Here is a 23,190-nt window from a genome sequence, read left to right as displayed (position 1 = left end):
TATTCAAAGTACAATCTCACCATAGTTCAATGCAATTGAAGCAAAATAGTTTTGCTCCTGTACTCAAATCCTTATGTGATAATTTCTGAAGAAGGGTCTAGGCCCGAAACGTCAGCCTTCCTGCTCCTCTGATGCTGCTTGGCCTGCTGTGTTCATCCAGCTCTACACCTTGTTATCTAAGGAAATTCCCAAGGTGTTTTATACATATATAAAGCGCAAGAGAGTAGCTCAGGAAAGGACAGGCCCACTCAAAGACAAAGGAGAGAATTTATGCATCGAGCTGGAGGAAGTGGTTGAAGTCCTTAATGAAGACTTTGCATTGGTCTTCACAATGGAGAAAGACATGGTGGTTAATGAGTCTTGGGAGGGTCATGTTGATATTCGAGGGCAAGTCAATACCAAAAAGAGGAGATGGTGGGTGTTTTGAAAAGCATTAACATAGACAAGTCCTGAGAACCTGATGGGATCTATTTTAAAATGATGAGGGAGGCAGGTGAGGAAATTGCTGGAGCCTTGTATGCAAATTCTGTATCCTTTTTAGTCACAGGTCACAGTGGAAGAGAACGTAGGTGGCCTGATTAGTAACTTTGCAGATGACACAAAGATTGAGGAGTTGTGGATAGTGAGGAGGATTGCCGGGGGATACAGCAGGATATAGACAGGTTGGAGACTTGAGTGAGAAATGGCAGATGGAGTTTAATCTGAACAAATGAGAGGCAATATATTTTGCAACATTAATGCAAGAGGGAAGTATACAGTAATTGACAGAAACCTCAGTCGTATGAACAAACAGAGGGAGCTAAACGTACAGGTCTGCATTTCCCTGAAAGTGGCAACACAAGTGGATAAGGTGGTCAAGAAGGCATATGGCATGTTTGCCTTCATCTGTCAGGGCATAAAGTATAAAAAATAGCAAGTCATATTGCAGCTATATAGAGTGTAGACTACTTTTGGAATATTTTGTACAGTTCTAGTCAACAAACTACCAGAAGGGTGAGGAGGCTTTGGAGAGAGTACAGAAACATTTTACCTGGTTTGGAGGATATTAGCTTTCAGGATTGGACAAACTTGATTTGTTTTCAGTTGAGCATCAAAGAATGAGGGGCCGCTTGAAAGAAGTTTACAAAGTTATGAGAGGCATGGATAGAATGAACAGTCAATATCTTTCTCCCAGGGTAGAAAAGTCAATTATTCAGAGACATGGGTTTAAGGTAAAGGGAGGTAAGTTTAAAGGAAATGTGAAAAGAACGTTTTTTTATACACAGATTAAAAAGTGCCCTGCCAGAGGAGGTCATGGAGGCAGATGCAATAGCAACCTTTCAGAGGCATCGTGAAAGATATATGTATCAGCAGGGAACACAGGGTACTGGATTGTGTGGAGAAAAAGGTTTATAGTTTAGAAAAGCATCGAAGAGCCTGCTCCTGTGTTGTAATTTTCTTTGTTCTTTGATTACATTGTTATACCTCTGCGTTAGCTTTGTGCTTCATACACTCAGTCCCTTTGTGGATGCAGCTTTCTGCATTTTCTTTATTTAAATAATACTCTGTTCTTTGGTTCTCTCTTCCAAAATGAACAGCTTTTCCATATTGTACTCCATTTGCCAACCTTTTGCCCACTTACTCAGCCTATCAATATCTCTCTCTAAACTGTTTGTATCCCTCTTGTAACTTGCCTTTCCACCTATTTTTGTATCTCTTGCAAATTTGGCAACAGTACATTTGCTTCCTTCCTCCTTGTCATTGATATATATATTGTAAACAGTTGCAGTCCCAGCACTAATCCTGTGGAGCCCACTGGATGCTGGGCTGCCAACCTGATCAAAAAAAACTCTTATCCCCACTCGCTGCTTCCTGCCCATTAGCCAATTCCCTCTTCACACCAATAAACTGCATACAATACTAAGGGCTCTAATCTTATGGCATGCTTTTGTGAAGTACCTTTTCCAGTGCCTTCTGGAAATTCAAAAACAACACATCTTTTGGTTCCCCTTTAATCCACCACTTTACAGGACTGGTGTACATGCATACAGGGGTCCCTCTGATCCTTGGTCCTTCCCAGGTTCGTACTGTGTATTTTCTTGCCAAATTAGTTCTGCACCAATGCATCACGTCACACTTATCTGGTTTGAATTCAATTTGCCACTGAACAACATATCTAACTGGCCCTGTATCCACCTGTAATCTAGGGCAAGGCTATCCTCCTGAGTAAATAAAAACTGAAAGAACTGCGGGTGCTGTAAATCAGAAATAAAAACAGTTGCTGGGAAAGCTCAGTAGGTCTGGCAGCATCTGTGAAGAGAAATCAGAGTTAACATTTCAGGTCCAGTCAGCCTTCCTCAGAACTTTTTGTCCTGAGGAAGGTTCACTGGACTCAAAATGGTAACTCTGATTTCGCTTCACAGATGCAGCCAGATCTGCTGTGCTTTTTCAGCAATTTCTGTTTTAGTTTCTATCCTCCTGACTATTTACCACACCACTGATTTTTGTATTATCCACGGACTTACTAGTCAACCCTCTTACATTCCAGTCTAAATTATTTATATACCACAAGCAACAAAGGCCCCAACACTGATTCCTGTGGAACCCCATTGGTAACAGATTTCCAGTCACACAAACACCTCTTGACTATCATCATCTGTTTCTACATACAGCCAAATCTGCACCCAATGACCCACATTTCCTTAGTTCCCACGGGTTCTTTCCTTCATTATATGTGTCCCATTTTTGGACCTTATGTGTACCAGGATACTGTTTGATGTAACATTACTTTTTTTGAGGGCAGTATGAGAAGTAAAGTCCTAAATTGTTTCATAGAAGCAATATCAAAAATAGGGCATTGAGGCAAAATGAGAGGTTTGACCAAATAACAAATGATCATAGAATTTTATTTTACAGAACGAGGCTATTTGACCCATATGCTCCAGCTCCAGCTTCCAAAAGAGCTACCCAGCTAGACCCACTCTCCAGCCTTATCTCTATAGCCTTCTAAATTCATTACTTTCAAATATATTTCCAGCTATCTTTTAAAAACACCTGTAAAATCTGCCTCCACCACTCTCCCAGGCAGCACATTCCAAATCCTAACTACCCTCTGAATAAAATAGTTTCTCCTCATCTCACTCCAAGCTCTTTTGTTGGCAATCTTGAAATTCTGACCCTTAGTCACTGACATACCAACTGACGGAAACAACATATCCTTCTTTACCCTGTCAGAATTTTGAACACCTCAGTAAGGTCACTTCTTAATCTTCTCTGCTACATGGAGAATAAGCCAATTTTCTCTAATCTTTCCTTGTATCCCTCGTTCCTGGTATCATTGTAGTAAATCTCTGTCCAGGGATTTAACATCCTTCCTTAAATAAAGTGCCCGGAACTGAAAACAAAACTCCAAATGTAGTCGGACCAATGATTTGTAGAGGTGTAGCATCACTTCCTTGCTTTTATACTCTAAGCCTCTGTTTATGAACCCAAGCATCCTATAAGCTTTCTTAACAAGTTTCAACTTGCCTAATGACCTTCAGAGATTTTAACGCGAGAAACCCAAGTCCCTCTGTTCCTGTTCTCCCATCAAAGCTGTACCATTGAGCCTGTATTGTCTCTCCGTGTCTCTTCTACCAAAATCCATCACCTCCCATTTCTCTGCATTGAAATTCATCTGCTAGGTGTCTGCCATTTGACCTACTTGTCAATGTCCACCTGAAGTTGCTCAGAATGATCCTCATAATTCACTGTTCTCTCTAGCTTAGTATCATCGACAAATATAGAGGTTTTGCTCTCAACACACTTCTCCAAATTGTTTATATAGCTCAGAAAAAGCAAGGCACCCAATACTGATTGCTTTTAACTCGTCTCCAATATGAGAAATGCCAATCTATATCTACCCTCTGTTTCCAAACATTTAGCCAACTTCTGAACCATGCTGCCACGGACCCATCAATCCCAAACATTTCTAATTGGCTAACCAACCTGCCATGTGGCACTGTATCAAATGTTTTCTGAAAGTCCAAATATACAACATCCACTGGCTGTGTCACCTCGTCAAAGAACTCAATTAAATTTGTCAGACATGACTGGTCCTTGCCAAAGCCATGTTGCCTGTCTAATATTCACTTATTTTTCTCTCAGTGTATATTTACCTTATCCTGTATAATGGCCTCCATTAGTTTTCATACTACTGAAGTCAAGCTGACAGTTCTGCTGTTTTTTAGGTTATCCTTTGTCCACTTCTTAAGCAACGGTGTCACATTTGCAATCATCCAGTCCCCTGGGACTAATGCTGCATTCAGAGACCCCGGAAAATTTCTGTCAATGGCTTTGTGACTTGCTCCCTTAACTCTCTCAGCAATCTCCTCTGCATCCCAACTGTTGCCTAAGAAAGCCAATTGGAAAACAAAGAATATATTCCAAGTGGATTGGTTTTCTACAAGAGATAATCAATATGAAGTCATTTATCAAAACACCAGCAACGTAATAGAATTGAAGTGCCATTGAGGCTTTAACATGTAGCTCTCAGTTCATGAGTGATTTCAGTTTATCTTGCAGCTTATTGATTTAGCAGAATCACTCTTTGCAAAATTGTTTGATGATAACGTGCTTCTGGCCTATTTTATTCCTAAGAGGTTTAAGTGACTTATCAGCCTGTCACTTTGTGAGAACCAGCAGTACTCATTACTTTAAATTCATTTTTGCATGAAATAATTCACCTCAGCTTGGAACTGTGATGCCACTGTAGTTTTAAAGTACGGAGAATTTCCACCTTGTTTTGTGTTATAACACAGGGTCCCTACAGTATGGAAGCAAGCCATTTGGCCCTTTGAGTCCACACTGACACTCCGAAGAACATCCCACCCAGTCCCAGCCCCCTAACTATCTCTGTAACCCATGGCTAATGCACCTAACCTACACACTCCAGGACACTATATGCAATTTAGCATGGCCAATCCACCTAACCTGCACATCTTTGGAATTGTCATCTTCATTCTCAGATTCCTCCATGACATTTCTTTTTCTCCAATGATCTTGTTTGTCTCTATCTCTCTAACTTTCTCCTTAACTCATTGTGCACTTTGTATTCCTCCAATTCTGGCCACTTTTGCAAACCCCACACTCTGCTTTACTGTTGGCGGTGGTACATTCAGTTGTCTATTCTCTAAACTCTGGAATTCCCTTCCTAAACCTGTGTGCTTTTCTACCTCCCAGTCCTCCTTTAAGACGCTAAATAAAGCCTACCTATTTGAAAATGTTTGATCTTGTATCCTAACCCTTTTGCTCAATGTCAAATTCTGTTTAGTTCCCGAACCTTGAAGCACTTTGGGGATATCTTTATCATAATAAAGGTAAGTTTTGTAAAGAGCTACCCGGGGTATTTTGTTAAACAAATAATCAAGTAGATATTTCAATTCAAAATTGTGCAAATCAGATACTGCAGAGAAACAAATTTCAAATTTCATCCTCTTGAGCATATAATTCTGAGATGATTTCTCAGAAAGGGAATGATGGTGGCCATGGAGATATCAAGTCTGTCTTTATATAAGTTAGAACATTCCATCCAATACATAAGAGAATAGGGAATTTTATTCTCAGGTTTTTGTGCTAGTCTGCTATTATGTCTTTTTCTGGGCATTATATTAATCCCATTCTTTGTAGTAAAGTTATTTTCGAAAAGGGATCCGTTTTGTCAGGGATCACACAAAATGAATTACAGTGCATCACTGTTATACATTTCTAGATTGCCATTGATAACCGCTGGGCAACTGTAAAATGTGAGGGCTGATGCTATTTCATCTATTTTCTGCCTTCCCCCAAGATGAATGTCACATCCAAAGTGGCAGCAATCAGAAGAAACGATGTGTTAAATTAATATTAAAACAAAGTATTGTCGATCCTGGAAATCTGAAATAAAAACAAAAAAAAAAAGAAATGCTGGGAATAACACTGCAGGTTAGGGACAATCTGTGGAGGGAAATAGTTAACATTTCAGGGCATTGCACTTTCATCAGAATTGAACAAAAATAGAAATGTAAGAGTTCGTAAACCAGTGGTTCGTGGGCGATGGTGCAGCGATAATTTTGTCAGCAGGAAGTACAAAAGAGAAGATCCATAACAGGATGCAAGTGTGGAAAGATAAACTGACAAAAGGTTTCTAAGGTTTTGGAGTAGATCTGTAGCTTGGGTTGTGGGTGTTGAGGTTGGTTGGCTCGCCGAGCTGGTTTGTTGTTCCGCAGATGTTTCGTTACCGTGCTTGGTAACATCCTCAGTGCAGCCTCTGATGAAGCGTCGGTGTGTTTTCCCGCCTGGTTTTTAAACTCTGGGGTCCATTCCAATGGATTGCCTCACTTCTGGCTTTCCTCCGTAGTGGAATGTATATGGGGTCGAGTTCAATGTGTTTATTAATAGCATGCTTCATGGAGTGCCATGCTTCCAGGAATTCTCGTGCTTGTCTCTGCCTAGCCTGTCCCAGGATCTTGGTGTTGTCCCAGTCGAAGTCGTGGTTCTCCTTGTCCATGTGGATTGAGATGAGTGAGTATTGGTCGTGTCTTTTTGTAGCCAGTTGGTGTTCATGTACTCTTGTTAGTTTCCTTCCTGTTTGTCCGATGTAGTGTTTCTCACAGTCTCTGCAGGGGATCTTGTAGATGACATTGGTCCTGTCCATGGCGGGCAGTGGGTCTTTAGTTCAGGTGAGCACTTGTCGTAGGGTTGACGTGCGTTTGTGTGCCACTCTGATGCCCAGCGGTCGTAGAAGTCTTGTGGTGAGTTCTGATGTGTTCCTGATGTAGGGTAGTGTGATGAGTGTGTCGGGGCATGTAGAATCTTTCTGATGCTGTTCCTGTAGGCATCTCCTGACCCAGTTCTTTGGATATCCATTATCCTTGAACACTTGGAAGAGGTATTCCTCCTCCTGACAAAAGGTTTCATGATTCAAAAACCAAAAAGAATATTCATGCATGTGGTAAAGAGACTAATGTTATGTCCGGTTGAGGCATGAAAGGATACATAGCAGACCTCTGAGAGCAATTTGATTGGATAAAGAAAGTAACAACCCAGAAAACAACCTTGGCCTCAATGTTTATCTGTGATTTTTTTTTTGTGACCTGAAGTTGCTAAACTGAATATTGAGTTCAGAAGAGTATAGATTGTCAAGAAAAACAATATGAGAGGCTGCTCCTCAAGATTGTGTTAATGCTCATTAGAATGCTACAACAGATCATGGACAGCGAAGTCAGCATGACGGCAACGTGGAGAAATAAAATGACAAGCTGGCAGAAATCTTGGAGTCATGCTGGCAGTCTGTATGGTGCTGATTGCAAAGCGGGCACCCTGGCTATACCAGATCTCCCCACTATCACGGACCACATCATGAACAATCAAGTGAAAGGAGCCTAAGTTACTTCTTTCGATATCTCCACAAGTCCTGGTCATTTGCTTTCATTTGTGAAACCAATTTTCTGAACTTTAGCTTAAACAGTACTGAGGGCAAAATAACTCATGTTTTTGACTGAAAAGAAAACTTGCTGAATTAAATGTTCACGGGATAATGGCTTTGGTTCATTTACATTTATTGGATGAAAAGACTGTCTGGTCCATTAGGTTCTTGGAGCATGTGACAATTTATGCCAATGACAGTAGTTTCTATTATATTTGCTCCCTGAAGCTTACCAGGCTACATCTGTTGAGAAGATTTCTAAATTGTACTCATCAAGAAGGGTTGTGAAGGGTCATATTCCTTAGTTAATGACATGCAGAGAGGAATGACTGATTACTGCCTTCATTTAAGGTACACTACTTATTTATGAATTATTTCACTAATCCATGGATGAATCAGTTGGTGCTAACTAAAGGATGTGAGCAATAAATTCCAGAGTTTATTTTGCTTGGCTGAATATTGTTGTTAATTAAAGATTACTATACGGTTTTTTATTTTCTTATATTTTCTTTTCATCCATTTTTAACCTTGATATACTTGGGCCTAAGCCTGAGTCTCTTAATAATGATTCAAATATGCTAATCATCAACACCCCTGCAGCATCTCTCAACCTCTAGCATCTAGAAGGACAAGCTGCTTGGCAATACTGATGAAGACAGGCTAATATAGGCATTCCAAATTTGGATTTGCACCTTCCACTCCTTCATTATTTGCCTGAGTAGGTTCAACTGAGGTGGAGATATCACAGTTCAGCTTGCACTTCACCTCAACTGCTCAAAGATAAAGATGGACTTTGTGGTCGATTCCAAAACTAGTTGGAAAAATTAAATTTAAGGTGTAGAAGGTAATGTAATGGCATGCAATATTCCAGAACTGGAAGTCAAAGCCATGTTTGATGCACCAACACCAATCTCCATACATTGAACTTTGAAGTGGCTGTGCATGTGCGCAATTTAAAGGGAACATTACTGGCATGGATTAATGATTTGCTAACAGACAGAAAGCAAAAAATAGGAATAAATGAGTCATTCTTACATTGGTACACTTGGCTGGTCGGGTACTGCAAGGATCAATACTTGGACACCCTCTGAGGTGAGGATCAAAAGTAATATTTCCAAGTTTTAGATGATATAAAGCAAAGTGGGAATGTATGCTATTGGGACGATGTAGAATGGTTTCAGAGGAAAGTGGACAGGCTTAATGATTGGGCAAAATCATGGCTTCTTAAAAGAGCTGGCTAAAGAGCTGGAAATGCATTGGTGTTAATTTTCCAAAATTCCCTCAATTTAGTAAAAGTTCCGTCAGGTTGTAAAGTTGAAAATATTACTCATCTATTCAAGAAGCAGGGGAGGAGGCGTGGATAGTACGTTTGCAGATGACACCAAAATTGGTGGTATAGTGGACAGTGAATAAGACTGCCTAAGGTTACAAAGAGATCTTGATCAATTGGGTAAATGGGCTGAGGGGTGGCAGATGGAATTTATTTGGATAAATGTGAGGTATTGCATTTTGGTAATACAAACAAGGACAAGACTTACACAATTAATGGTAGGGCTGTGGATAATGTTGTAGGACAGACAGACCTAGGAATTCATGTGGGTAATTCTTTGAAATTTACATCACAGGTAGACAGGATGGTTAAGAAGGCATTTGGCATACTTGCCTTCACAGCTCAGACCTTTGACTAAACGAGTTTGGACACCTTGTTGAGATTGTGCAAGACATTGGCAAAAGGACTCTTCTGGAGTACTGTGTGCAGTTCTGGTCATCCTGTTATAGGAAGCATATTATGAAACTGAAGAGGGTTCAGAAAAGATTTATTAGGGTGTTGGCAGAACTGGAGGGATTGAGGTATAAAAGTTGACTGAAAAGGCTGGAGTTCTTTCACTGGAATGTAGGAAGTTAAGGGGTGACCTTAATGAGGTTTATAAAATCATGAGGGGCATAGATAAGGTGAATGACATGGGTCTTTTCCATAGGATGGTGAAGTTCAAAACTAAGGGATATAATTTTAAGTTGTGAGGAGAAAGATTTAAAGAACACATGATGGGCAACTTTTTTTAAACTGAGAGTGGTTTGTGCAATGAATGAAGTATCAGAGAAAGTGGTGGATGCAGGTACAGTGACAATGTTTAATAAATATTTGGATAAGTTTCATGAATAGGAAAGGTTTGGAGGGATATGGCCAAGCACAGGCAGGTGGGGCCAATTTAGTTTGGGAACATGGTTGGCGTGGACTGGTTGGACCGAAGGGTCTGTTTCCAAGGCTCTTTGACCCTATGAAACTGTAACAAACAGATACAGAAATTGCTGAAGAAACTCTGTGGAGATAAAACAAAAAACAGAGTTAATGTTGAGCCTCTTCAGAGGAGGGGTCACAGGACCTAAAATGTTAATTCAGTTTTCGCTCCACAGATGCTGCCAGACCTGCAGAGTTTCTCCAACAATTTCTGCTTTTGTTTGCTTCAGATCTTTAGCAGCTGCAATTCTTCATTTTATTTTACAGGAAACACTCGGCCAGTTAAGTTGTCAGCCACAGGGAAGGTGTTGGAATCAATCATTAGGGAAATTATAGCTATACACTTAAAATCTAAAAGTAATCAGGAAGAAGCAAATTGGTCTCTCAAATGGAAATTATGTTAAATCAATTTATTGAGGCTTTCTGGAGAAGTAACATTATTTGTTGATAAAGGCACGACTGTAGATCTACTGTACTTGGATTTCCAGAAGGGCATTTGTCAAGAACAAAGAAAACAAAGAACAGTACAGCAAAGGAACAAGCCTTAAAGGCTGTGCCGACAAATGATGCCTTTCTAAGCTATAAACATTTTGCGTTTATAATGTTCCTATCCTCTATTCCCTGCCTGTTCATATATCTTTCATGATGCCTCTTAAGCATTCCTAATGCATCCACTTCCATCCCCTCGTCTGGCAGCACATTCTAGGCACGTACCATACTTTGTATAAAATCTTGCCTTTCATCTGTCCTTTAAACTTACCTCCTTTTGTCTTAAACCTATGTCCCCTAGTAATTGACTTTTCTACACTGGAAGAAAAGACTCCAATTATCCATTCTATCCATAGCTCTCATAATTTTATAAACTTTTGTTCAGTGACCCTTCATCCTTCAAGGTCAACTGAAAACAAACAATGTTTGTCCAATCTCTCCTCATAGCTAATACCGTCCAAACCAGGCAACATTCTGGTAAACTGCTTCTGTAACATCTCCAATGACTCCACTTCCTTCTGGTAGTGTGGCAACCAGAATTGTACACAATAAAGTTACCAAATAAAGAACATTACAGAAAATAAAAAAAATTATAGTCCAGAAAAAACATGCTAGCACAGATAGAAGATCAGCTTGCTAGCAAAAAACAGGGAGTATGCACAGTTGGTCATTGTCTGTCTGGCAGCATGTGACAAGTAGATTTCCACTAGGAAACACTTAAAATCTATATTAATGACTCAGGTGAGGGGAGAGAAGGTGTGGTAGCTAAATTCACAGATGGCAACAAAGAGTGGTAGGAAAGTATATTTTTTGATTGTGTGGCTAAAAATCTGGCACTCGGAGTAAAATATAGGAAAATGTGAAGTTGTTCACTTAAGGAAGAATGAAGTTAGCATTCAGGTCAACATGTAATCAAGAAGTCTAATGGGATGTTATCCTTTACTAAGAGAGGAATTGAATATAAAAATAAGGATGTCATGCCAGTTAAACAGGGCATTGATGTGACCATATCTTGAAAATTGAGTGCAGTTTGGTGTCCGTATTTAAGGGTGTGTATAAAAGGGTTACAGTTCACAGGAAGTTCACTAGACTGAAACCTTGAATGAGTGAGTTTTCTTTTGAAGGTAGAATGGGTTGTCTGGATTTTTATTTCCCTGGTGTTAAGATTAGTTTATAAGATCTTGAAGGTAGGGCATGGTGGACAAGATGGATGTGGAAAAGATTTTTTTTCACGGGAATCAATCTAAAGCTAAAGGACAATGTTTTAACAATAAGGAATTATCCTCTTAAAACTGAGTTGAGGAACTTTTATTTTCGTGCAACTCTGAAACTCTTTGCTCCAAAAGATGTTGGACTTGGATCATTTAATATTTTCAAGACAGACATAGATATATTCTTGTTAGGTAATCTAATCAAAGGCTATTGGCAAATGTATTAGTTGAGGGTAAAGAGGAATGTGAATTTGAAACACAAATAGTTTTTCAACCATGATTGTATTCCATAAATGAATAGTTGAATGTTCTACTTCTGCTCCTATGTCTTATGTTTGTGCATTTATGTTGTGACAAAATGTGCCTTCAAGAGGGAATTGTTCTGTCCTGTTTGTCTGAAGGGAGTTGTTGTAAACCTGGCAGTGAGTTGTCTGCTGCATTGGAAGCAGAGAAAATAGCCTCTTTAAAAAAAAATAGTAAAAAGAAGTGAATAGGTGGAGACAGGCTCACACAGACCCAGGATTTTAGCTTTTACTTTCAGTTGTCGAAGTTGGGGATTTTTGAAGTTGAATCTGTTCAATACAGCTCTCTCTCTCTACTGCTGCTGCAAAAGCTTGAGGCCTCTCTCCGCTGCTAGATTCACTCTGTCAATATTCCTTTCTCCTAGAATGGAGGAAATTGCAAGTGAGAGAAATCTTTTTGCTGAACTTGCCTTACCCAAGGGTGTGTTTGAGATTTTGCTACATTGTAACAGTTGATAAGTAGCAGTTAAAATATATATTATTTTGTTAAGTGTTTCTATATAATTAAAGATATTTTTTGTTTGTATTTTAACTGTTGTGTAAGAATAAATTGTGTTTTGCTTTAAGCCTAGTAGTTTGACCAATCAAATCACATCTGGAACACAGCACCTTACACTTGCCTTTAAATAAGATAAAAGTTAGAGTGTAGGCTATCTCCTTGAAATGTTTTGATGGGGCTTGGTATGGTCCATAACAATATGTGTGTAAAGAAATCTTAAATTGTCATAGAAACTTCAAAGTAATTAAAGCCAAAGAAAGGTCAATGAGTTTAGCTGCTTTGTTTGCCTTGTGGAAAGAAGGTAACAGTGAGACTGGTGAATATGCAGAAAGTGACTGAAAGAAATTGCTTGCAAATGTACTAGTTGAGTTAAAAAAAAGTTAAGATAAGAGTGATGATTCACTAGAATTGAGCGTCTGAAAAGATTGTTGCTTAGAAAAATGGTTCAATCTTTCTTTTTGCTGTTTATGTTAAGATGTTTCCAAATTATAATACATTTAGCTTTGTTTTTTATTGTAATAAACTTATACCACTTTATAAAAGTACATTAACAGCCTCATGTGAATATCTTCAGTGACTAACCACTACACTAACTAAATTGCAGAAATGAGAAAATTATGATCTATCAAGCTAAGTTTTACTCTGGAATCTGATTCTTCCAATGTTGCCGTCATCTGCAATCATAACAGAAGGGAGAATGGAGGTACTGGGTTACATCTTTGACAAGATTAGGACGTGAGAAGCATGCAGTGAGAGTGAGATAGAAGAGGCTGCCAGGACTTGTGAGGCTGGATTTGAAATGAAGAAGGGAGTAAACAAAAATAATACACATTCTGCAGCATGAAATGTTTATTTTAATAAATTGCCATATGGCAGAACATGATAAACTTGACAGACAAGCGCATAACGTTTGTTGTAGTCAGGGAGCTCAGTGGAAATCAATGAATGCAGCAATATTCTTTTAAACAAATCTGTGCTGAAATCAAGTGCTGAACTTTGGTCAATCTGCAAATAGCAGATAACAGAGAAGGGTTTAGGAATAAATAGACAGTGAAATTAAACAGTCAAAGCCAAAGAGATATGTTAAATAAAAATTTTGAAGGAACTTTTAATTGTACAGGAGTATTTTCTTGGAAAAAGATGATTCCTTAATTTATTGCTGCTGTGTTTGCCAAAAAAAAACATTGCCCATGGGCATGATTTTAAACCAATCCCCTCTTGTTGTAACCATAAGATGAGAAAAGACTGGTTGACCGCATCACCAAAGAATGAGACGACATCCTACCCTCTACTCAGAGCACTCAGGTGGTGATTTTGAGCTCCCAGTTTATTAAAGAAAGGCAGAAAACATTCATCCAGAAATATAAAAGTGCTTTAGCTACAAGCCAGTTAACTTACACTCTGGGAATATGAAGGATTTCAGCTCAAAGTTGTGTTGATATTTCATACAGATCACATCGCTTCCAATAAACATCAGAGTGCTGCCACCTTGGCTTTAGGGTATAACATCTGAAGGGATTTTCCCAACAGCATCAATCTTATTCTCTGTACTCACACAAAGTATTAGAAGTCCTGAGGAGCAACCCCAGTGAAACAACTTTGGTATCCACATGAGGGCCAGCTATCATTCTCTCGTGGGACTGGACTCATTCCCCCACCACCCATACATCCAGAGTTGCACAGGAGACATGACACGATAACTGCCCTCCCAGTGAAATGCTGCAATTGGTAGTCACGCCCTCTCGAGGTATGTGAGATTACATCTGAAGAGTCCCCAGTGGAAGCCCAGCAGCCTTCCACATTTCAAACTGTATCCAGGGATAAAGACTGTCAGAGCAACTGCAGATTACTAAGCAAGCTGACAGTAAAGGTTTGTACAAGAATGATTCGGATTTCCTAAATATTGACTGTAAGTCAATACATGAAGTCAGTTATTGCAGTAAATTATTATCTTTCTGTAAATGTTATTGGTGTTGTTAGGAACAACATTCATGAACATTGACTATAGGATAATGATCAGATGGTGAGTTTGAAATCAATGGTTACAAGGATGAACAAGTATTGGCTTATTGGAAAGGAAAGGGTGGGTCAGGTGACATTCTAGTGCATGGCTTGATCTCTGAGACCTCTGGCAGCTAAAAAGACGACTAGGAAGTCTTGTTCTTGCTCCTCGTCCTCTCAATGCTTTTTCTTCTCCCCCTCCTTTCCTTCTCCATTTCTTCCGGCCTTGGTGATAAGGTCTGGTCCCTCTGGCTAAATTATGGAACAGGAATTGAACTACCAGATATCTAGAGGTACAGTCAGCAGGTTCCTTTAAAACTCTAGAACAATCCTGACAGCAATACCATTGTTTGAGTGTGCTTTAATTTGTGGCACTTTTCATTAAGGAAGATCTAAGAAGACCCATAAGCCATATATGAAGGGGTCATCTTCCATTTCCAAATAGCCAGCCGGTACCCTTCATTCTAATTGGAATAGAGATGGATTGGAGGATGAGTTCAGGATGAATAAATTACATCAGCCAGGCAAACCCAGCATCATCCTCTGCTTCTATTTATAAGGGATATGCATGTTGGAGGAATATACTCCCTTTGGTTAAGAATGGTACTAGGTTAATGGTATGACAAACATAGCAACAGGAGTAAGCCATTCAGCCCATTGAGCCTGCTCCACCATTTAAAATGATCCTGGCTAATTACTTCGATGCCTTTTACACACATTCTCCCCATAACCCTTTATACCATTGATAATCAAACATTTCTCAAACTCTACTTTGAATGTACTCAAAAAGTGATCTTCCACAGCCCTCTGAGATACAGAATTCTGAAGATTCACTATCATTGGAATAAAAGAATTCCTCCTCACCTCAGTTCTAAATGTCTCTCAGTATTCCAGGAGCAGTCTGAGCAAGCTTCTATGCAATTGAAGCAATAGTTCATTATTCCTGTGCTCAAATCCTCTTATCATAAAGGCTGAAACTCTATTAGCTTCTTAACAGTTTGCTGCACCTATATGTTAGCATTCGTGACTTATTGACAAGGACACTCCTCACTTGCCTGAATGAGTGCAGCTCCAATAACACTCAAGAAGCTTGACACCATTCAGGACAAAACAGCCCACTTGATTGGCACCACATCCACAAGCATCAATTCTCTCCACCATCAGTGTTCAGTAGCAGCAGTGTGTACTATCTCCAAAATGCACTGCAGAAATTCACCTAAGACAGCACCTTCCAAACCCATGCTCCCTTCCATCTAGAAGGACTAGGGTAGCAGATAGATGGGAACACCACCACTTGCAAGTTCCATTCCAAGCCACTCACCATACTGACATGGAAATATATCACTGTTCCTTCACGGTCGCTGGGTCAAATTGTTGGAATTCCCTCCCTAATATCATTGTGAGTAAACCCACAGCAAGTGGACTGCAACAGTTAAATAAGGCAGTTCACTGCCACCTTGTCAAGGGCAACTAAGTACAGCAATAAATGCTCATCAGACACCAAAAACAACATCCCACAAATTAATAAAAATAATACACCCAAGTCTCTTTTCCCATTGACGCTTTGCAAACCCTTGCTATTCATGAAATGCTCTGTACATCTGTTGTTCTTATCAAATTAGAAAACCTCACATTTGTCCATATTATTCATCACGAAACCTGCCCAAATTCTCCCGAAAATGCTTTACATCTTTCTTACAACATCCTGCTTAGCTTTGTATCATCTGCAAAGTTGGACATGTTATCTTTGGTCCCCATGTCCAAATCATTAATATATGTTGTGAATGGCTGATCCTTATGCTACCCCACTAGTCAAATCCTACCTACACAAGAATGACCAATTTATTTCTGTTTTCAGTCAGTTAGCCAATCTTTAATGCATAATCAGAAACCAGGTAAAAACAGCATGAGTGCGCTGCCACAGCAACGTCCCACCCAACCCTTCCCATGACCAGCTCTTGCTCCAAGTGTGACAGAGTCTGCGGAAGTCACATCAGACTGTACAGCCACCTACGGATCACCCTGAGAGTGGAAGACAGTCTTGTCTTTGTCCTTGTCTGTGAGGGACCATCAATAATGATGATGAAGCATGTCAGTACATTCCCTCCTATACCATGTCTTTCGTTTTGATAATTAAGCTTCTGTGAGGACCTTACAAAACTTTCCATACCGCATCCATCGATTCCCACTTATCACAGAATCACTGAAGCATTATGGCGCAGAAGAAGGCAATTTAGCCCATCATTCCTACACCGGTTTGTTAAACGAGCATCGTTAGCTAGCATCAGTCTCCTGCTTTTTCCCCATACCCTTGTACATTATTTTTGTCCCAATAATCATCCGAAGCCTCAACTGGACCTGCCACCTCACTTCCTGGCAGTGCATTTCAGTTAGCTCAGTTGGCTGGATGGCTGGTTTGTGATGTACAGTGATGCCAGCAGTGCAGACTTAATTCCTATACTGGCTTACATCATCGTGAGTGTCCTGCCTTCTCAAACTTACCTCTTGCTTGACCTGTGGTGACCCTCAGATTCAACCCGCCTCCAGATGTCATGGTGACTCAGTGGCTAGCACTGTTGCTTCACACAGCCAAAGATCTGGGTTCAATTCCACCCTCGGGCAACTGTCTGTGTGGAGTTTGCACATTCTCCCCGTTTCTATATGAGTATCTTCCAGGTGCTCTGGTTTCATCCCACAGTCCAAAGATGTGGAGGCTAGGTGGATTGACCATGTTAAATTTCCCATTGTATCCAGGGAAGTTTATGCTAGGTGGACTAGCCATGTGAAATGCAGGGTTACAGGGTTAAGGTACAGGGTTGGGTTTCAGTTGGATACTCTTCGGAGGATCAATCTGGACATGATGCATCAAATGATCTTCTTCCACCCTGTAGGGGTTCTATGAAAAAAAAAACTATCTCTTTCTCATGGGACCATAGTGAATTTTATCAGGAAGTAACAATAATGCACCTGAACTGTGGTTAAATGCTCCTTTAACAATACTGCTGCAAGATCCTAACAGCTGTTAGCACCATGGTATTTTGGTACATTTGCAAAATAGCAAATAAGGTGCTAAAGCAAAACAATTTCTCAAAAGGGTCTTACATCTGAGGATTCTTATTTTTAGATGATAAGTTTCTTGCATACCTATTGGGACAAAAAATTCCAATATGATGCTTGGTCCATTTCTGTCATTGGGCATGTTCACGTATATAAATGTATTGGTACCTTACGTGCCTATTTTATGTCTCATGATAAGATTTAATTTCTCGGCAAATTTACCAAACTGTATTCTACTATAGTGTAGAAATCTGTCGTGTCTCTACATTATTCCCCGTAATATAATCACACAGTAGCTTTTCAGGTCTACATCATACCCGTGAATTGTCTTGGTAAAGGACAGCACAATGCTAAGATTATTGAAAATCATTTATTAAATTCTCTCCAGCAAAGAGAGGCCATGGGGTAACTGATCTTATACTTTCTGTGTGTATTTTGAAATAAAGACCCAAAAATTGCAAAAGAGCACATTGACTGGAATACTTACAGTAATGAAAATTCAAACATAAAAACAGCCCATAGCAATTTGGCTGATTTTTTTTTAAACCTGCTAAGTTTTAAATTTAATCTTTTCCTTCATTATTGATGTGATAATATTTGCATTCAAATTTCTATCAATGCCTTAAAATGCCTGAAGTACATTATGCAATGAAGAATACAGTCATATCACACTAGTCCAACACTTTCTTGCCTTGAACAAGGGATGTGGACTTTGCCAGCGAAGCCAGAATTTATTGCCAGTTACTAATTACCCTGCAAAAATTGGTGGTGAGTTGCTTTCTTGCACCATTGTAGGACTTCAGACAACACTTATGGTGCTGTTAGCAAGAGAGTTCCAAGATTTTAACCCAATGGCAGTGAATGAACAGCAAAATAGTTCCAAGTCAGGGTGATGTATCTTAGAAGGAATTTGCAGCTGGTGCCAGCCCCATGCACTATTGTCCTCCTAGGGTAGAGATCTTGGATTTTGAAGACACTGTTGTCGGTGTGTTACTGCATTACATATTGTAGATAGCACATACTGCTGCCTCTATGCATTGCGGGTGAAGAGAGTGGACATTGAAATCAGTGAATGAAGTGCCAATGAAGTGAACTACTTTGAATGGTTTTGAGCTTCTTGAGCGTTGTTGAGCTGCACAGGCATTGGGTTGTCCATTAATTCTCCACTGACACATGTTGTGTTTGACTGCTTTGAATGGTGTTGGCTGAAGGAATAATGTTGGCCTGAACACTGCTTTCAGGAAAATTTCACGAAATCTTTAAATTTGCCACCTTCAACAATACAACACTCTCTCTGTTCAGCACTTGAAAATTGGCATGATAAATTAGACTGTATGTGCCCATTTGTCAGGTAGAAATTGGAGTCAAGAAGCACTACTTCTAAGCTTTAAGGGTGATCAGATGGGTTCAAAGGAATTTTCTAGCTGGCTAAAATGTAGACTATGTCCCTTGCCTATTTAAATTGATTAATTATCAATCTCATTGTCAAGCAGGCCTAGAATCAGTGAGGAAAAGTATATGTTTTGTATAAATGGGATTTCCATAGTTTGGATGCAGGATGGTGTACCTAGAAATTTATTTCAACTGTTGTTCTTCCTATTTCTACTCTCCCAAAACACAATCTATCTTCGTTCTCCAATGTATCCATGTAACCTCTCCTGAACATAGTTCATACAATATTAGTTGCCAGATTATCACAACACGTAAATTATGTTTGAAACCTTTGCAATAGATGGTGGAGAAAATCTTTTAGAATTCTGGAGGTGATCCAGTCATCACAGTGAACTCAGCCTCCATCACTGAGCTTTTGTAGCTAGATTCTTGAAATTACTAACCCACATTGTTTATACAGCTGGTCCAATGGTGACACACATTGTACAGATGGTGGGAACTTGGCAATTATCAAACTATTCAAATTCAGAGGTGGGTGTTTTATTTGTAGTCATTACCACCTGCCATATCTGCACATGAATAATACCCGCCACTTGACAGTTCGAAATCGGATGTAATAAATGAAGCTATTTAATCAGTGAACTTCTAAAGTTATGGTGGATTGAATATCTGTGTCAGCTTCAGGACTTCAGATGCATTCTGATTTGTCTCAGTCTGATATTTGTGTTTCCGGCAGCCTTTCTAAGAGCTGGAACCAGATAGATAGATAGATAAAGACAGATACTGCTATAGAAACCCAGCAGGTCTGGCAGCGCCTGTGGAATCATAGAATCCTAAAATCCTTACAATGCAGATATAGGCCATTTGGCCCTTTGAGGCTGCACTAACCCTCTTAAAAGCATCCCACCCTATCCCCATAACCCCGCAGTAACCATGGCTAATCCACATAGCCTGCACATCTCTGAACACTAAGGGTAATTTATAGAACATAGAACATAGAACATAGAACATAGAACAGTACAGCACAGTACAGGCCCTTCAGCCCACGATGTTGTGCCGAACTTTTACCCTGATCCTAAGGTTTATCTAACCTCCACCCCTACGTTATACTACCATCCATTAGCCTATCTAATAGCCACTTAAATGCGCTTAATGAGGCCGACTCCACTACCCTCTCCGGCAATGCATTCCACGCCCCGACAACTCTCTGAGTAAAGAACCTACCTCTGACATCTCCCCTATATCTACCTCCATTCACTTTAAAACTATGCCCCCTTGCAATAGTTACCTCCACCCTAGGAAAAAAAGTCTCTGGCTGTCTACTCTATACCTCTGGTCATTTTGTACACCTCTATCAAGTCACCTCTCATCCTTCGTCGTTCTAAAGAGAAAACCCCTAGATCTCTCAACCTTTCCTCATAAGACCTTCCCTCCATTCCAGGCAACATCCTGGTAAATCTCCTCTGCACCTTTACCAACGCTTCCACATCCTTCCTGTAATGAGGCGACCAGAACTGGACACAATACTCCAGATGTGGCCGAACCAGCCTTTTGTATAGCTGTAGCATAACTTCATGGCTCTTGAACTCAATCCCTCTATTAATGAAAGCTAACACACCATACGCCTTCTTAACAACTCTATCCACCTGGGTGGTAGATTTCAGGGAACTATGGACATGAACCCCAAGATCCCTCTGCTCCTCCAAACTGCCAAGAATCTTTCCGTTAATCCTGTATTCTGCTTTCAAGTTTGTCCTTCCAAAATGAATCACCTCACACTTTTCAGGGTTAAACTCCATCTGCCATCCTATCAATGTCGCTTTGTAACCTAGAACAGCCCTCCGCACTGTTCACAATGCGACCCACCTTCGTATCGTCTGCAAACTTGCTAATCCACCCTTCCACTCCTTCATCCAAATCATTTAAAAAAATCACAAATAGAAGAGGACCAAAACAGATCCTTGTGGTACACCACTCGTAACTGAGCACCATGTTGAATATTTTCCGTCCACTACCACCCTTTGTCTTCTAAGGGTCAGCCAATTCTGAATCCAATCTGCCACATTTCCCCCTATCCCATGCCTCCTTACTTTCTGCATGAGCCTACCATGGGGAACCTTATCAAACGCCTTACTTAAATCCATGTATACCACATCTACTGCTCTACCTTCATCCACCTGTTTGGTCACCTCTTCAAAGAATTCAATAAGGTTTATGAGGCATGATCTACCCCTCACAAATCCATGCTGACTATCACAAATCAAACTGTGCCTTTCCAAGTGATCATAAATCCTATCTCTCAGAGCCCTTTCCATTAATTTGTCCACCACTGACGTAAGACTAACTGGCCTGTAATTTCCGGGATTATCCCTATTCCCTTTTTTGAACAAGGGAATGATGTTTGCCTCTCTCCAATCTTCCAGCACTATACCCGTGGACAGTGAGGACGAAAAGATCATCGCCAATTTAGCATGGCCAATTCACCTAACCTATGCATCTTTGAACTGTGGGGGGAAACTGGACCACCTGGCTCTGACTTCAATAACCATGAAGTGCTTCGAGAGACTGGTCATGGCTCACATCAACTCCAGTCTCCCAACCTGCCTTGATCCCCTGCAGTTTGCCTACTGACATAACAGATCCACAGAGGATGTCATATCCCTAGCCCTGAACTCATCCCTGGGACATCTGGAAAGCAAAGACTACATTATCCCCTCCAGACCGATCTCAAAACTGCATGACCTTGGTCTCAGCTCCGCCCTCTGCAACTGGATCCTCAGCTTTCTGACCCATAGGCTGCAATCAGTGAGGATAGGTAACTGCATAATAACAATCAACAAGGATGCGTCCTCAGCCCCTACTGTACTCCCTGTACACCTACGACTGTGCTGCCACTTCTGAACGAACGCCATCTACAAGTTCACTGATGACACCACCATAGTGGGAAGGATATCTAACAATGACCAGTCAAACTACAGAAGGGAGATAGAGGGGTTGGTGATGCAGTTCAATGAAAACAATCTGTTTCTCAATGTCAGCAAAATTAAAGAACTGATCATTGATTTCAGAAAGAAAGAAGGAGAACATGCCCCATCCACATCAACTGAACTAAGGTTGAGAAGGTTCCTTAGAGTGACAATAACCGATGACCTGTCCTGGACTTCCATGTAATATGACAGTTAAGAAGGCACAACAATGCCTCTTGCTCCTCAGTCGGCTCAGGAAATTTGGCATGTCCATAATGTCCCTCACCAACTTCTACAGATGCGCCATTGAAAGCACACTGTCCGGGTGCATAACAGCCAGGTGTGGCAACTGCTCTCCCAGGACCCGTAAGAAACTACAGAAGTTGATGTGCACAGCCCAAACCATTACAGAGGCCAACGATCCATCCATGGACTCTATTTAAACAGCTCGCTGCCGCGGAAAGGTGGCCAACATCATCAAAGACCTATCGCACTCAGGTAATGGTCTCCTACAACCTCTCCCGTCAGGCAGAAGTTGAGGAAGCCCGAACACACGCACAAGCAGGTTCAGGAACAGCTTCTTTCCAGCCGCTATCAGACTGTTGAATGGACTGTAGCCTCAAATAATGTAACCTGCAATGTAACCTGTATGTCCCTAAGTTTTTTTGACCTGTACATCCTTTGCTTGCTATGATTTGCCTTTACCACTCATAAACAAAGCTTTTCACTGTATTTCAGTGCACGTGATAACAAAATAATTCAATCAATCAATCAATCAACCAATCATGGTACAGTGCTGAATTTTGTGAAGTCAGTGGTGGACTGTTCTCTATGGCAGTCTCTTTCCACATTTGGATGGTATAACTGGCTTGGAGGGAATCCTGCAGGTGGCATAGTGTCCCCGTGTGTCTTCTCCCTGTTCTAAATGTAAGTGATTGTGAATTTAGAAAGTTTACATTTTCCACGGCAACATCTTTAATAATCGGAGTCCACTTGCCCAAGCAATCTTTTTTTTAATCTCATAGACTTCAATGTTGTTTTCCTTTTTAATACAAATTGTCCTGATGAGTTCAAGACAAAAATGTTTGACAAAGAATTTCATCAATACTCAAGTTCCGTCTGATTGAAAGACTGTTAGCTATCACCACTGGACTGATACTGGAAGTACATGCTATGTTTATTCCCACCATCACCTTCCCTCACCCTAATTCAAGTAATGCTAACCAGTCTGGCAAACATATCACCTGCCAATGCACATTCCTGTATTGCTCCTCATCAATTCATGTTTTCCGATTCGTCAACAGTCATGTGAAAAGGCAAACTGAATGGACAACATGGAAAAGTTATGATCCCAGCCGATTCCATTATCAAACATAGCAGATGCCGGTATGGAACTTGACTTCATCAAAAATATTTTGATTTGCTTTGGATTCATCAAAAAAGTCCCTCACTGAAACTAAAACATGTAAAGCTGCAGGTTGTGGTTTCAACAATAAGACCAAATTTTATGAACAAAAGAAACAAAGAACACATTGAATAAACCAAGCCATCTACTTACAATATAAATTCAAAGATTTTTAAATGTAAAATTATAATTCAAATTAACCCCTA

This window comes from Rhincodon typus, chromosome 4, assembly GCF_021869965.1.
Source record: "Rhincodon typus isolate 14 chromosome 4, sRhiTyp1.1, whole genome shotgun sequence".
In the NCBI taxonomy this organism is placed as follows: Eukaryota; Metazoa; Chordata; class Chondrichthyes; order Orectolobiformes; family Rhincodontidae; genus Rhincodon; species Rhincodon typus.
The sequence above is the reverse complement of the archived record's forward strand: the minus strand, read 5'-3'. Positions refer to the sequence as shown.